The sequence below is a fragment of the Aotus nancymaae genome, unplaced genomic scaffold, assembly GCF_030222135.1.
Source record: "Aotus nancymaae isolate 86718 unplaced genomic scaffold, 86718_ANA_hifiasm-v0.15.2.pri h1tg000059l, whole genome shotgun sequence".
Taxonomy (NCBI): domain Eukaryota; kingdom Metazoa; phylum Chordata; class Mammalia; order Primates; family Aotidae; genus Aotus; species Aotus nancymaae.
This window is the reverse complement of record NW_026988473.1, coordinates 31,290,832-31,307,744: the sequence shown is the minus strand read 5'-3', so window position 1 is coordinate 31,307,744 and position 16,913 is coordinate 31,290,832. Positions and strand designations below refer to the sequence as shown.

General features: G+C 35.7%; 1 long non-coding RNA gene across 1 annotated transcript in view; it reads right to left on the bottom strand.

Moving 5' to 3' along the window:
- Window positions 1-16,125, bottom strand: part of LOC135270199 (uncharacterized) — a 351,270-nt gene extending 335,145 nt beyond the window's left edge. Inside the window, exon 1 of the long non-coding RNA XR_010338406.1 lies at window positions 16,021-16,125. This is a non-coding gene — a long non-coding RNA (uncharacterized LOC135270199). The remainder of the gene's footprint in view (window positions 1-16,020) is intronic.
- Between the last annotated feature and the right edge of the window lie 788 nt (window positions 16,126-16,913).

Below are 16,913 nucleotides of genomic sequence, written 5' to 3'. Positions count from 1 at the left end.
ATTCATCCTTGCCATATTGGCCATTTTTTTTTTTAATTATACTTTTCTGGGATACATGTGCAGGACATATAGGTTTGTTACATAGGTACACTGTTGCACCCATCAACCCATCATCTGCATTAGGTATTTCTCCTAATCCCTCCTCAAGCTCCCTATCCCTGACAGATGCCAGTGTGTGGTGTTCCCTTCCCTTTGTCCATGTGTTCCCATTGTTCAACTCCCATTTATGAGTGAGAACATGCAGTGTTTGGTTTTCTGTTCCTGTGTTGGTTTGCTGAGAATGATGGTTTCCAGCTTCATCCATGTCCCTGCAAAGGACATGAACTCATTTTTTATGGCTGCATAGTATTCCATGGTATTTATGTGCCACATTTTCTTTATCTACTCTATCATTGATGGGCATTTGGGTTGGTCTCAACTCTTGCTATTGTAAACAGCATAGTACAAGGCTACAGTAACCAAAACAGCATGACATTCGTAGCAAAACAGAGATGTAGATCAATGGAACAGAACAGAGGCCTCAGAAATAATGCCACACATCTACAACCATCTGATCTTTAACAAACCTGACAAAAACAAGCAATGAGGAAAGGATTTCCTATTTAATAAATGGTGTTGGGGAAACTAGCCATATGCAGAAAACTGAAACTGGATCCCTTCCTTATATCTTATACAAAAATTAAGATGGATTAAAGACTTAAACATAAGACCTAACACCATAAAAACCCTAGAAGAAAACCTAGGCAGTGCCATTCAGGACATAGGAATGGGCAAAGACTTCATGACTAAATCATCAAAAGCAATGGCAACAAAGGCCAAAATTGACAAATGGGATCTAATTAAACTTAAGAGCTTCTGTACAGCAAAAGAAACTATCAGAGAGAACAGGCAACCTACAGAATGGGAGAAAAATTTTGCAATCTATCCATCTGACAAAGGGCTAATATCCAGAATCTACAAAGAATGTAAACAAATTTACAAGAAAAAACAACGCCATCAAAAAGTGGGCCAAGGATATGACAGACGTTTCTCAAAAGAAGACATTTATGTGACCAACAAAGATACTAGCCATTTTATCTCTTCTCCAATTGTGGCCTTTTATGCTTCATCAGGAACTTAGTCTGCTCAGTACTGCCTTAAGGCTACGAATAGGGGCACAACTTTCAGAGATGTCTGGGAATACACACCCATCCTCCCACCTAACAGCAACTCTCAACCTCAGTGTAAGCTCAAAGAGGTCAGAAGGTGATGTTTCTGTACCATTTTCACGCTTTGGATAACTTTTTAGTATTTATGATCTTCAGAGATTAGGCTAAACGCTTTCCAGGTACATTCTATTTAACCATCAGAGCCGTATGATGTATATACTATTATTATCTCAATTTTATAGGTGAGCAAACTGAGGCACAGAGTTATTCTGTAACTCACTCAAGGTCATACAGTCATAAGGTCTGGGTTCCAAATTTGTACCCCCAGGCAGTTAAAATATGGAGTCTGTGTTTTTAAATACTATGCTAAAAATAGAATGGGCAAAATTAAAATGCAAATACAAATTTAAAAACAATATTTTAATACATATAATGTAGAATTACCACCCTTAGTATGTATTGAACTAGGAAGAACAGAAAGATGCATTTTATGACAGAATTTTAAAAGCTAATAAAGCATATTAAAAAGCTCAATTTAAATGAATAAAATGTGTGTGTTGTGTATATATGTGTTATGTAACAAATTGGCAATTTAAAAAGATAGTAATATATTCTGTTGACCAACATGTTAGGAAAACTTCCAAATTCATTAACCACAACCATACAAAATGTTCCTCATTTTTGGAAGAAATTTGGCATAAAAATTGCTTATCCTTTGCTCTAGTAACTTTAAAATTAAGATTTTACCCCAAGAAAATCATTGTGGATATGTACTGAGATTTATCTATAGGGATGATCATTACAACATTCTTTATAATAGTGAAAAATTAACAAAAACTTAAATGTCAAATATTAGAGGTGGTTAAATAAAAAACATCCAAATAATAGATACTATTGATCATTAATAAATGGTATGGTGAAAGAACAACATAGGAATGTTTATAATTAGAAAAACTGGAGGCCGGGCGTGGTGGCTCATGCCTATAATCCCAGCACTTTGGGAGGCCGAGGCAGGTGGATCATGAGGTCAAGAGATTGAGACCATCCTGGTCTACATGACAAAACCCGGTTTCTACTAAAAATACAAAAAAATTAGCTGGGCATGATGGTGCACGCCTGTAGTCCCAGCTATTTGGGAGGCTGAGGCGGGAGAATTGCTTGAACCCAAGAGGCGGAGGTTGCAGTGAGCCGAGATCATGCCATTGCACTCCAGCCTGGGTAATAAAAGTGAAACTCCGTCTCAAAAAAAAAAAAAAAAAAAAAAAAAAAACCTGGATAGTCACATGCAAATGAAATTGGACTTTTATCTTATACCATACATAAAAATCAACACAAAATAAATTTAAAAGATTTAAATGTAAAACCTCAAACTGTAAAACTCCTAGAAAAAAACATAGGGAAAAATTTTCAACATTGCCTTTGGCAAGGATTTCCTGGATATGATGACAGAAGCATAGAAAACAAAAATGAAAATAGACAAGTGGGACTATATCAAACTAAAAAGGTTTGCACAGTGAAGAAAATAAACAGAGTGAAAAGACAACCTACAAAATGGGAGAAAATATTTGCGAGCCATATATCTGATAAGGCATTAATATCCAGGATATAGAAGGAATTCATATAATTCAATAACTGAAAAACAGGACAAAGGCACTTAAGAGACATTTTTTGAAACACTACATATGGTCAACTGTTATATGAAAATGGGCTCAATATTACTGATCATCAGGGAAATACAAATCAAAATTACAATAAGATATCACTCTAAGTTATCAAAAGATATCACTGTTAGGATGGCTATTATTAAAAAAAGATAACAAATATTGGGAAGAATGTGGAGAAAAGAGAACCCTTATACACTTTTGGTGGGAATGTAAATTGCTGCAGACACTGTGAAAAAATGTATGCTGCTTCCTCAAAAAGTTTAAAATAGAGCTACCATTTTATATGATTACTGGATCATATAATCCAGTAATCCAACTTCTGGATTTATTAACATATTTAAAAGAATTGAAGACAGGATTTCAAAGAGACAGCTGAACTCCCATGTTCATTGCAGCATTATCCACAATAGCCAAAATATGAAAGCAACTTTTATGTCTGTCAATGGATGAATGAAAAAGGAAATATATATGTATACACACATACATACATATATACACACACATACAATAGAATGTGATATGTATAATGAAATGTTTTTAACATATATACATATATGCACACATGTACATAAGTGATTCAACTATAAAAAAATGGAAATACTGCCATTTGTAACAACATTTATGGACACAGAGGGCATTATGCTAGCTGAAATAAACCAGACTCGGAAGGATAAATACTATATGAGCAACTTATAGGATGAATTTAAAATAGTCAAATTCATAAAAACACAGAGAATGGTTGCCAAGAGCTGAGAGAGAAGGAAAAAGGAAAACATTCATTAAAAGATACAAAGTTTTAGTTATACAAAATGAGTAAGTTCTAAGAATCTACTGTACCAAACAGTGCCTGTAGTTAACAATGTGGTATTTTATACAGCTGACCATTGAACAACATGGATTTGAGCTTCATGGGTACATTACTACTCAAATTTTCTTCAATAAACACGTTAGAAAATTTTTTGAAGATTTGCAGAAATTTCAGAAACCTGGCGGACAAACTGCATAGCCTAGAAATGCTGAGAAAATTAAGAAAAAGTTAGATATGCCATGAATGCATAAAACATGTGTAGACAGTAGTCTATTTTATAATTTACTACCATAAAATATATATGAATATAAAAAGTTAAAATTTATCAAAATGTGAGACACAAAGTTATAGATGGTACATGATGTCATTCTCAGTTGAGGAAAATGTAAACAAATGTAAAGTTGCAGCATTAAGCCATAACTGCATAAAATTAACTGTAATACATACTGTATACTGTAATAGATTCATAGCCACCTCCTGCTGCTTTTGGAGTGAGCTCAAGTGTTGCCAGTATCTGCTTAAAATGCTGTGTGATGCTAATCATCTCCATGTGAGCAGTTCTTCTCTCCAGTAAATTGAGTATCACAGTAAAAAGATCTCTGGCATTTCTCATGTATTTTGTTTTGTGTTTACTGCAATAACATAAACCTTGAATAACACCACGGGACACATACAAAGTACCACTAATGGTGTTGAAAGTGCTTCCAAGAAGTCATAGCAATACAAGAAAATGTTTAATTGCTTAATATGTACCATACATTGAGGTCTAAAGCTGCAGTTGCCTGCCATTTCAATGTAAATGAATCCAGTTTAAGAATGATTATAAAAAAAGAAAAGAAAATTTGTGAGAGCTTCATTGCAGCTTTGCTAGCAGGTCTAAAAACCTTACATTTTTATGAAATGTCTTTTTATCTGTCCTTGAAAATGCAACATTTATGTGGGTAAAGGATTGCTGCAGAAAAGCATAACTATAGACTATAAGATGTTTCGAGAAAAAACAAAGTTGATATATGACAACTTTAAGCAAAAAGAAAAGAACAGATCTAGATCTGAAAAATGTAATGCCAGCAAAGGATGGTTTGATAATTTTAGAAAGAGGTTTGGCATTTTTAAAAAATGTCAAACTAACAGGAGAAGCAGCTTCGGCTGACCAAGAGGCAGTAGATGAGTTCCCAGAAGCCATTAAGAAAATCATCAAGCAGAACGGTTACCTGTCTGAACAGTGTTTTAATTCAGGCAAAAGTGTCCTAGTCCAGGTGGAAAAAAGCCACAAACATTTATTAGTAAGAAAGAGAAGTGAGCATCACGATTTAAGGTAGGAAGGGATAAGCTAACTCTACTGCTTAGCGCAAATACAGTCAGATGTGTACTTAGGACTGCCCTTATATCTAAAGCTGTGAACCCCAGACCTTGAAGGGAAAAAGATAAAAACAGCTATCAGCCTTTTGTTTGTACAAGAAGGCCTGCACAACAAGAACCCCTTTTCTGGACTACTTCTATTGATGCTTCGTCCCTCAAGTCAGGAAGTACCTTGTCAGTAAAAGACAGCTTTATAAAGGTTTTTTGATATTGGACAATGCCCCTGGACACCCAGAACCCCAAGAGTTCAATACCAAAGGTGTTGAAGTGGTGGTCTACCTGCCCACAAGCACAACACTTTTAATTCAGCCTCTAAGATCAGTCTCTATAAGTATCTTTAAGGCTTATTACACAGGTCCACTTGATCCAGAGCTGAATTTAGGTCCTGAATATATTTGTTAATTTTTTGTTTCAATAATCTGTCTAATACTGTCAGTGGGGTGTTAAAGTCTCCCACTATTATTGTGTGAGAGTCTAAGTCTCTTCGTAGGTCTCTAAAAACTTGTTTTATGAATCTGGGTGTGCATGTATTGTATGCATATATATTTATGATTGTAAGCTCTTACTGAATTTAACTTTTTTAAAATTATGTAATACCATTCTTTGTCTTTTTGATCTTTGTTGATTGTTTAAAGTCCGTTTTGTCAGAAACAGTCTTTTCATTGCCACATGCCACTTACTCTAAAATTGACCACATAATCAGAAGTAAAACATTCCTCAGCAAATGCAAAAGAACTGAAATTACAGACAGTCTCAGACCACAGTACAATCAAATTAGAACTCAAGATTGAGAAAATAGCTCAAAACCACACAACTTCATAGAAACTGAACAACCTGCTCCTGATTGACTTCTGGGTAAATAGTGAAATTAAGTCAGAAATCAAGAAGTTCTTTGAAGCTAATGAGAACAAAGAGACAAAGTACCAGAATCTCTGGGATATAGCTAAAGCAGTGTTAACTGGGATATTTATAGCACTAAATGCCCACATGAAAAAGCTAAAATGATCTCCAGTTAACAGTGTAACATCATAGCTAAAAGAACTAGAGAATCAAGAGCAAACAAACACCGAAGTTAGCAGAAGAAAAAAAAAAAAATAACCAAGATCAGAGCTAAACTGAAGGAGATAGACACATGAAAAAACCCTTCAAAAAAACTCAGTGAATCTAGGTGTTTTTTTGACCAAAAAAAAAAAAAAAAAAAAAAAAAAAAAATCAATAGGTAGTCTGCTAGCTAGACTAATAAAGAAGAAAAGAGAGAAGAATCAAACACAATCAGAAATTATAAGGGGAATATCACCACTGACCCCCACAGAAACACAAAGGATCATCAGAGAATACTATAAACACCTCTGTTCATGTAAACTAGAAAATCTAGAAGAAATGTATAAATTCCTGGACAAGTACCCCTCCAAAGACTGAATCAGGAAGAAATTGAATTTCTGAATAGACTAATAATTATTTCTGAAATTAAGGCTATAATAAACAGCCTACTAACCAAAAAAGAAAAAATTGCCCAGGACCAGATGGATTCACAGTTGAATTCTACCAGAGTTACAAAGAAGAGATGATACCATTTCTAGTGAAACTATTCTAAAAAATTGAAAAGGAGGGATTCCTTCCTCAGCTCATTCTATGAGGGCACCATCATCCTTATACCAAAACCTGGCAGAAATACAACAAAAAAGAAAACTTCAGGCCAATATCCTTGATGAACATAGATGCTGCAAAAATCTTCAATAAAATACTGGCAAACTGAATTCAGCAGCACATCAAAAAGCTTACCCACCATGATAAAGTTGGCTTCATTCACAGGATTCAAGTTGGTTCAACATACACAAATCAATAAACGAGACTTATCACATAAATGAAGACAAAAACCACGATTATCTTGATAGATGCAGAAAACGCCTTTGATAAAATTCAACATCTCTTCATGTTAAAAATTTTCAATAAACTAGATATTTAAGGAACATGCCTCAAAATAATAAGAACTAAATATGACAAACCCACAGCCAATATCATACTGAATGGGCAAAAGCTGGAAGCATTTCCCTTGAAAACTGGCACAAGACAAGAACGCCCTCTCTCATTACTCCTATGCAACATAGTATTAGAAGTCCTGCCCAGGGCAATCAGGTAAGAGAAAGAAATAAAGCATATTCAAATAGGAAGAGAGGAAGTCAAATTCTCTTTCTTTGCAGATGATATGATCATATATCTAGAAAACTCCATCATCTCAGCCCAAAATCTTCTTAAGCAGATAAGCAACTTCAGAAAAGTCTCAGAATACAAAGTCAATGTCCAAAAATTGCCAGCATTCCTATAGACCAAAAACAGGCAAGCAGAGAGCCAAATCATAGATGAACTCTCATTCACAATTGCTACAAAGAGAACAAAATATCTAGGTATACGGGTACATAGGAAAGTGAAGGACCTCTTCAAGGAGAATGAAAAACCACTGCCTAAAGAAATCAGACAGGACATGGACAAATGGAAAAACATTCCATGCTCATGGATAGGAAGAATCAATATTGTGAAAATGGCCATGCTCCCCAAAATCATATATAGATTCAATGCTATTTCCATTAAACTATCATTGACATCCTTTACAGAATCAGAAAAACTATTTTAAAATTTATATGGAACCAAAAGAAAGCCTGAATAGCCAAGATAATACTAGGAAAAAGAACAAACCTGGAGGCATCATGCTACCCACCTTCAAACTATACTACAATGCTACAGTAACCAAAACAGCCTGGTTCCAGTATAAGAACAGAAACATAGACCAATGGAACAGAATAGAGAACTCAAAAATAAGGCCACGCACCTACAACCGTCTGATCTTTGATGAATTCGACAAAAAAAGCAATAAGGCAAGGATTCCCTATAAATGGTGCTAGAAGAATTGGCTAGCCATGTGCAGAAAACTGAAACTGGACCCCTTCTAAATATCATATATAAAAATTAACTCAACTGATTAAAGACTTAAATGTAAAACCCAAAACTGTAAAACCCTAGAAGGAAATCTAGGCAATATCATTCAGGACATAAGCACAGGCAAATATTTCATGACAAAAAAAAAAAAAAGCTGAAAAAAGCAACAAAAACAAAAGTTGACAAATGAGATCTACTTAAACTAAAGACATTGTGCACAGCAAAATAAACTATCATCAGAGTGAACAGACTACCTACAGAATGGAAGAAAAAATTTGCAATTTATCCATCCAATGAAAGTTTAATATCCAGAGCCTACAAGGAACTTAAATTTACAAAAAACAAAAACATATATACAATAGAATAGTATGCAGCCGTAAAAAAGAATGAGTTCATGTTCTTTGCAGGGACATGGTGAAGCTGGAAACCATAATTCTCAGCAAACTAACCCAGAAACAGAAAGCCAAACACCACATGTTCTTACTCATAAATGGGAGCTGAACAATGAAAACACATGGACACAGAATGGGGATCCCACTGGGGCCTGTTGGTGGGCAAGGGCAGGGATAACTTTAGGGCACACACCTAATGCATGCAGGGCTTAAAACCCAGATAACAGATTGATAGGTGCAGCAAACCACTATGGCATGTGTATACCTATGTAACAAACCTACACGTTCTGCACATGTATGCCAGAACTTAAAGTAATAAATAAAACTATTTTCCTCAAAAAACAACTACCACCCCATTAAGAAGTGGGAAAAGGACATAAACAGACACTTCTCAAAAGAAGACATACACCACGCAGCCAAGAAACATGTGAACAAAAGGCTCAACATCACTGATTATTAGAGAAATGTAAATCTAAACTACAATGAGATACCATATCATGCCAGTCAGAATGGCTCTTAAAAAGTCAAACAACAACAGATGCTGGCAAAGTTGTGGACAAAAAGGAGTGTTTTCACCCTGTTGGTGGTAGTGTAAATCAGTCCTAACATTTTGGAAGACAGTATGATGGCTAATACTGAGTGTCAACTTGATTGGGTTGAGGGATAGAAATTAGTAATCCAGGGTTTTTCTGTGTGGGTGTTGCCAAAACAGATTAACATTTGAATCAGTGGGCAGGGCAAGGCAGATTCACTCTTAATCTGGTGGTAACAATCAATATTGGTGGTAATAATCAACTTCTAGCAAATATAAACCAGACAGAAAAACGTGAAAACTAGAGACAGGCCTAGGCTCCCGGCCTACCTCTTTCTCCCATGCTGAATGCTTCCTGCCCTCAAACACTGGATTCTGAGTTCTTCAGTTTGGAGACTCAGACTGGCTCTCCTTGCTCCTCAGCTTACAAATAGCCTATTGTGGGGCCTTGTGATCAGATTACTTAATACTTAATAAACTCACATATATATATCTGTTACTTATGTATATCCTATTAGTTCTGTCCCTCTAAGAGAACCCTGACAAATACAGACAGTGTGGTGATCCTCAAAGACCTAGAGGCAGAAATACCATTTGACCCAGCAATCCCATTACAGATGCATACCCAAAGGAATATACATCATTCTATTATAAAGACATGTACGTGTATGTTCATTGCGGCACTATTCACAATAGCAAAGACAAGGAATCAACCTAAATTCCCATCAATGATAGACTGGATAAAGAACATGTGGTATATATACACCATGGAATACTATGCAGCCATAAAAGGAACAAGACCATGTCCTTTGCAGAGACATGGATGGAGTTGGAAGCCGTTATCCTCAGCAAACTAACTCAGGAACAGAAAACTGAACTGCATGTTCTCATTTATTAGTGGGAGCTGAACAATGAGAACACATGGACACATGGAGGGAACAACACACACTGGGGCCTGTAGGAGGGGGACAGTTGGAGAAGGAAGAGAATCAGGAAGAACAGCTGATGGATGCTGGGCTTAATACCTAGGTTATGGGAAAATATGTGCAGTCACTACTATGGCACATGGTTTGCCTATATAATAAACCTGCACATCCTGCACATGTACCCCTGAACTTAAAAATTGAAGAAAACAAAAGACGACGACTGTGGTGGTTAAACAAGTGAACTGCTAAGAGTGAGTTGAAAGCCCAGCTCTGTACCTTACAAACTGTGTGATGGTGGGCAAACTTCTTTCCCTCTCTGGGCCTCAGTTTCCTTGTCTGTAAAATGAGGAATGGAATAATAATGGAATTTATCTAATAGAATGAATTTAGTTAAAAATACAAAGACTTTAAAATGTATCATATAAACCTCTCTTTACACTAAACCTTTTTGAGGCAAAGCTTAAGGGAGACCTGAGAGGATAAAATTTTGAAGGCAAACTGTAAATGTATTAGCTGAGACAACACCGAAATAAACCTTATCTCTCTGTGTTGTTTACATAATTCACTAATGTTTTTGTGCATGTTTATTTTATTATATGTTTGTTTTCAAAAGAACACTTATTGTATCACTTCTGAATGTACAGTGCCTATTTACTTCATCTGAACACATCCACTTGTGGAAGATAATTTCTTCATTGAAGATAAATATATAATAAAGTACAAAAGGTGATTACTATTTTTTAATTTAAAAACTATGTTTACATATCATACATGACCTCACAGGATTTACATCAGAGCCAATCAAGGAAATCATGAAAGAGATTGTAGATAAGGCCAAAAGAAAAACGGGTACAAGGCAAAGGGTTTCAAGATATGAATCTTTGAGAAATTTTAGAACAGATACCACACCAGGGAAAAGAACAGAAGACAACCTGATGGGGACTGCTTTCAAACCAACGCTGGATAAGAAAGAAAATGAAAGAGCAGGACCAGAAAACAAATTGACATTAAACAATCTAACGGAAGGTTCCAATTATTTAAGGCTATTTTGACTTCTTTTACAACATGGACCTCCTTCTCTGCTATGAGCATTGAAACTAAAGTAAATGGTGGAAGAAGTATTTATATTATGTAGGAACACTTTTAGAGAAATGAAAAAGCAAAAATGACAAATTATGATTTATTTCTATAAAACTGCACTTAGTGTGCCTTCCTCTCCTGCCTTCCCTTTTACTTCCTCCATGTTTTCAACCTCTGCCACCCCTGAGACAGCAAGACCAACACTTCTTCTTCCTCCTCCTCAGACTAATCAATGTGAAGAGATAATGAAAACCCTTACGATGCTCCACTTCCACTTAACAGTAAGTGTATTTTCTCTTCCTTATGATTTTCTGAATGTTTTCTTTTTTCTAGTTTACTTTATTGTAAGAATACAATACATAATACATATAACATATAAAATATGTGTTCATCAACTGTTTTTATCATTCATAAGGCTTCTTGTCAACAGTAACCTTTTATTTAAATTTTTGGAAAGTCAAAGTTACACACAGATTTTTGACAGCATGGGGCCAGGGGGTTGGCACCCATAACCCCCATGTTGTCCAAGGGCTAATAATTCATAAAAATTTGCTTTAAAAAGGTAGCTCTTATGTTAAGTGTTCTTACCACAAAATAGTAATAAAATAAGGCAGAAGAAAGTTTTTGAGGGTAATATTCATGGCATTGACTGTGGTCATGGTTGCACAGGGATATACTTATCTCCAAACTCATCAAATTGAATACACTAAAAATCTGCAGCATTTCAGGTGTCAATCATACCTCAGTAATGCAGTTTAAAAATAAAAAAAGGGAAAAGATTATAACATTAAGATGAAAGGCTTTAAAAATGTTATGTACAGTGTAGATTTGTATTCCATATATATGTATCAAAATAAAAATTGAAGGATATGTACCAATATAACTTTTCTCATTTCTATCTTTTACATTAAACATTCTACAACACCATTTGTTATTTTTACACCTCAAAAATTCTATTAAAAGTAATTATTTTAAAAGTCTCTTTTGCCTCAAATATAAAATGGACCAGTTGCATACCTCTTACAAGAGAGGTATGGTTGTTGTATAGAGAGAATGGCATGAGTTATTTATCTATAGGAAGCTATCCAGCTTTCACTTTGGGACAGGGCAGCACTCCATCTGGGGTAGCTAATTCATGATGATAGCTATAATCTGTAACTTCAGTGCATTGCTAACTGAAAATCCTTTCTTTCCTTGCAGAGTGTCAGTATGTTTTAGAAACTACACATTTCAAGGTTATTCTCTTTTAATGAAGTTGTTTTTTACTTTAAAATCTAATTTATCAAGCAGGTTACCAAATAAATTAGAGGGAGGGAGGAAGGGAGGGAGAGAGGAAGCAGTACATGTAATTTATTTTAGTATAATGCTCAAACACAAAATATCTGTATAAGAAAGAATTTTCAAGGATATCTAATTCAACTTCTTTATCATCCAAATGAGAAACTTAAGTTAGAGCAAAGGGAAAACCCTCTGGTGTCCTGGCAAGGTATGGATTCAGGTAACAAGGAAGCGGTAAAGAAGGGGCCACTTGGAGAAGCCTGTTAACCCTGGGCTTATTTTGCAGTCTATATTTTCACTCCTGTATGGCCTTGAAGGAGTTTCATCAATATAATATAATTGTTCAAATGATCAAAGCCATCTTTAAATGCTTCATATTTGTCTGTAGAGTCAGTGTACAGAAAGGCAAAGCCCATAATGAACTGCTCTGTCCCTTGAAATTTGCCCTCAGTTAAAATTAATACAGACATCTGAGTGAAACTCAATGGAAACTTGACAGATTTCCTGAAAGTGAAGACCTTACATTTGAAAAAAGAAAAAAAATCAATATGGAAGTGAAAATGCAACTTAAAAGAAAATTGAGACTGAAAGTGTCTTTTTGTCACATACCAAAGACTAGACACAAGAGAAGAAAATCACTCATGGTGTTCTGTGTACACTTCAAAACTGCTAGGTAACCCATTTGTTGTTGGATAGCTCCAATTTACATGAAGGAATGAGTAGAAAGAGCTCAGAACTTGGAGTCCAAGAGACCTATATTGAAATTTTAGCTTTTTTGACTGAATTGAGTAGGTGACCATTAGTGGACTCCAGCTTCCCTTACATGTAAAAATGTGGACAATAATTCTTATTTTAGGAGCTATCCATAAAGATTAAAGGAGATGACATAAGTAAATATATATCGTAATACATCACAGAAATTATATAAATACTTCTTATCTCATCCTATTTGCTCTGCTTCTACCCAAGATCCATCATGCCCCCCAGTAAATATCCTATTCTCTAGTTCAAAAATTTTGTTTTCAAATATTTTTTACTCCTTATGTTCTGATCATTATATCAGTGGTTCTATATAAACACTACAATTTTTCAATGCCCATCCTAAAGCATGGCAGCAAAAACTGCCCTCAATATTCAATTGTGGTTGTTCTGAAAAGAAAGATTGATTCATTCATTCTTAAAACAATGCTTTTCATCAGTGGAGCCTCAAATCAAGGTAGTGGTATGTGTGGGTGTGTGGGTGTGTGTGTTATTCATTGAGGTTAAAACCTCTAAGACCTTTTCATGCATGATAATAACTAATATTTATTGACTAATTTTTATGTGCCAGGTATTATTCTCAGTCTTCTACATGAAGTACTAATTATCAAAGCAGTCCAACGTAGCAGTTACCATTATTATTTCCATTTTATGAATGTAAAGACTAACATACAGAAGTTATTTTCAACTTATTAAGTGAAAGAGCTAGTATCTGAGCCTATGCAATCTGACACCTTCTCAGGAATAAAAGGGTAATTAAAATATCACATAAAAGATGCCTCATATTCCCTTAGTAAAGGAAAAGAAGCCATTGCTCCTGATACGAACATCTGTACAGGCCAACTTATAAACACGTGTATCATAAAAGTGAACCCTCAAGATTCACAAAGCAGAATCAAAGGCAAGAGTCAATAAAACAGGGAACATGTCCTCTAATGAGTAGAGCTAGGATTATGTAGGGAAAGGCTAACAGCAAACAAGCAAAACTTAAACCAAAGTGGCTGTGTCTTTTCCATCAGAAGGAACAAGAGTAGAATCCATTCCCTTCAAGTCACAGGTTTCTACTGAGGTTCCTTGGATTGGACCAATAAGTGAAGGAGGAAGAATCTGAACAGGCAGAACCTCCAAGGTTCTAAAATCCAGATTGATCCCCAGGAGCTCTATCCTCTGTTTTCATCACATATTGGAGTTTTTCATAATATTTCATTTGAAAAAGTGGTTGTCCTATTTTGAAAAATTTGAAACCACTTGTAGAAACCACTTGTAGAATGAGTTCAAGGGTCAAGACACCAGTGACCTTACATAATTATCTGTGACCTTGGTCACAACTAGCACTTTATCTGAACATCAACTTCAACCTTACCTTACGGGGTTATTACAAAAAACAAACAAGATTTAAGAGGAGTACTTTTAACTTATTATTAATTATAATATTTAGCACATCAAAAACACTAAAATGCTGTATGAATATGAATGATTTCCATAGCCCATCAACAAGAATAATTATTCTTGGCTACTCATAAGAGGCAATGATATTTAAACAGAATAAGATTCTGAGTCAGAAATAATTGGATTCAAATTCCACCTTTATTAATCTGTATGACCATGAGTAAGTTACTGCAGCTTCCTAAACCTTACTCGCGTAGCCTGTAAACTAGGGCTACTGACAGCAGGGTGGTTGTCATAATTCACTTACTTCAGTTATGTATCCAATGTGCTTTCATGCTTTGAACTGGGCTCAGGACAATCTATAAATGGAAACACTGATGATCTATTAATATTCTTATATCAATTCTTATCAAGTTTTCTACCTCGTGAGGAAATCTCAAGGGGAAAACAGACTTCAGGCATGCTCCTCTATACAGGCATGAATCCTGAGCCCTCTCATCTGATCTTTTGCCAACAGGCATCAATATTCTGTGATTGCTTTGGAGTATACTAGTAACAACATGGCCAACTGTTCCAGCAATGACTCAGGCGTTGCTCTGAAATAGAGCTGGTGCTTGCAATGGGAGGTGGTGAAGTTCTCAGGTCTGAGTCACCACAATGTCACAGCCTTCGGGGTCCAGTGTTCCCACGTGCCTTCACATCTTCACACCCGTATGTCCATACTTGGCCCAAGGACATCTCGAAGCTTCTCGCCTCACTGACCCACTACAATTGTACCCCACCTGCTACATACTCTCCCACCTATTGATAATCTAGCCATCCATACCAGGGCAGGATCAAAAGCCACCTCTTCAGTAAAGTCTGCCAAGGTGACCCTATTCAGCACAATGATTCTCTTCACTGAGCCTCCTCCACCCCATTTCATGTACAAGACATTATAAGCTCATCAATTTTGCCTTTATGACCTTCTACAGCATTGTTTATGCACACTTGACATTTTAATGTGGCCACTTTTACTTGGCTAAGGATATCTTTTGACTTTGTCTCAACAAAACAATTGTAGATGCTAAATTTGTTAAGAGAGCAAGATTGTTACATTATTCATTCTATATTCTCCTAAAGTGTAATGTACACAGTGATGCTCACTATACAATAAAGTAAGATGAAAACATAAAATATGTCCTACTTTTCAGTGTAGGCCTGACAATGTTGTGCTACTTTATATGACATGTAAAAATTGAGAATGTTGATAATCACCTTATTCACCTCTTATATATTTTAAAGTTCAGTATTTGATGTGAAAGCTCGGCCTCTAGTTAAACTCAATATAAAAAATTCAACTGAATACTATAAAAAGAAAAAAAACTATTTTTATCTATTTTCTCCATTAAAGATCAGCTGATGCATCTATGTGTTTCTAAAACAGTAATTTGTAGGGATTTTGGCAGTCAGGCCATCCTGTCTTCTTCTGAATTTGAGTAGCATATTACTCCTCAAAGCCTGCTGTCAACGCAAATTTAAAGTCACTAAATTGAGCTCATGAACTTCCTCCAACACCAGTTTCTACTCTCAATGACTCTGCCTTCCTCAATAATAATATCATATCTATCTGGCAGATACAAATGAAAATTTTGAGTCAAGCACTATGAAAAAGAGAAAACATCACACAGATATAACCTGGCAATTTTTAGCTATAAGCATTTAACAATTGCTGTTGAAATTTTATGCAAAGTGTTTTTCTTCTCACCAACCTTTTTCTGTCCATCCTCCTAGATACAGACATTCTTCTTGCCCCCAAACCATCTTCTTGTACTTGAATAAAAGCAGAGTTCTCTTGTCAGCCTCCTTGACTTTAAGCTCACTTGATCTGATCTATTTTAAGTGCAGCTTCAAAGCATCTTCTTCCTTAAATAGCACTTTCATAATGTTGCTCCTGTACTTAAAAACCTTTTATGGTTTGTGAGTTCTTACAACTTCACGGCTAACCTCTTCTCCCTGATTCTGTGTAGGTACTTTTTCACTTTCTTCTACAGTTAGATGAATTTCTAACACATTTCACCAATACACAATGAAGGTGATTCACTTAGCTCCCACCAACTAAGTGAACTGTCTGTGTCAAACACTGTGCAACATGCTGCATGAATAAGACAAAGCCCCTGATTTGAAGATGTCATGATACACCAGGGAAGACAGAGCACAGTTAGACTGTCAAAGTACAATTGTGATGCTGGAGTGAGCATAATATGCCATGTGGATATAAAATAGAAGGTAGTAAAGTGGGTTACACAGATTAGAAGGACCTTATGCCAAAATGGTGGAATTGTCCATAACCTATGAGAACAGAGCTGCTCATGTTGCACATTTTACCTAGTCCTTCACTCACAGGTTGCTTTTGTTCAATCTATCCGTCCAATAATAGTTAAGTAAGTACTACACGGCGATTCGAAAGAAGTCTTGATTTGGGTTCCCCTAGAAACATATCCTGAGACAAGGATTCCAGTAAAAGTAGTTCATTAGCACTGTGATCCCAAGGAAATTCCAGAAGGGGAAGGAGGAAAGAAAGGCAGTCGATAAGTAGTATATTAACAAGTAAACTACACTGGGTAACCTTATCTTGCAGGGACAATCATAGAAAGATAGTAGA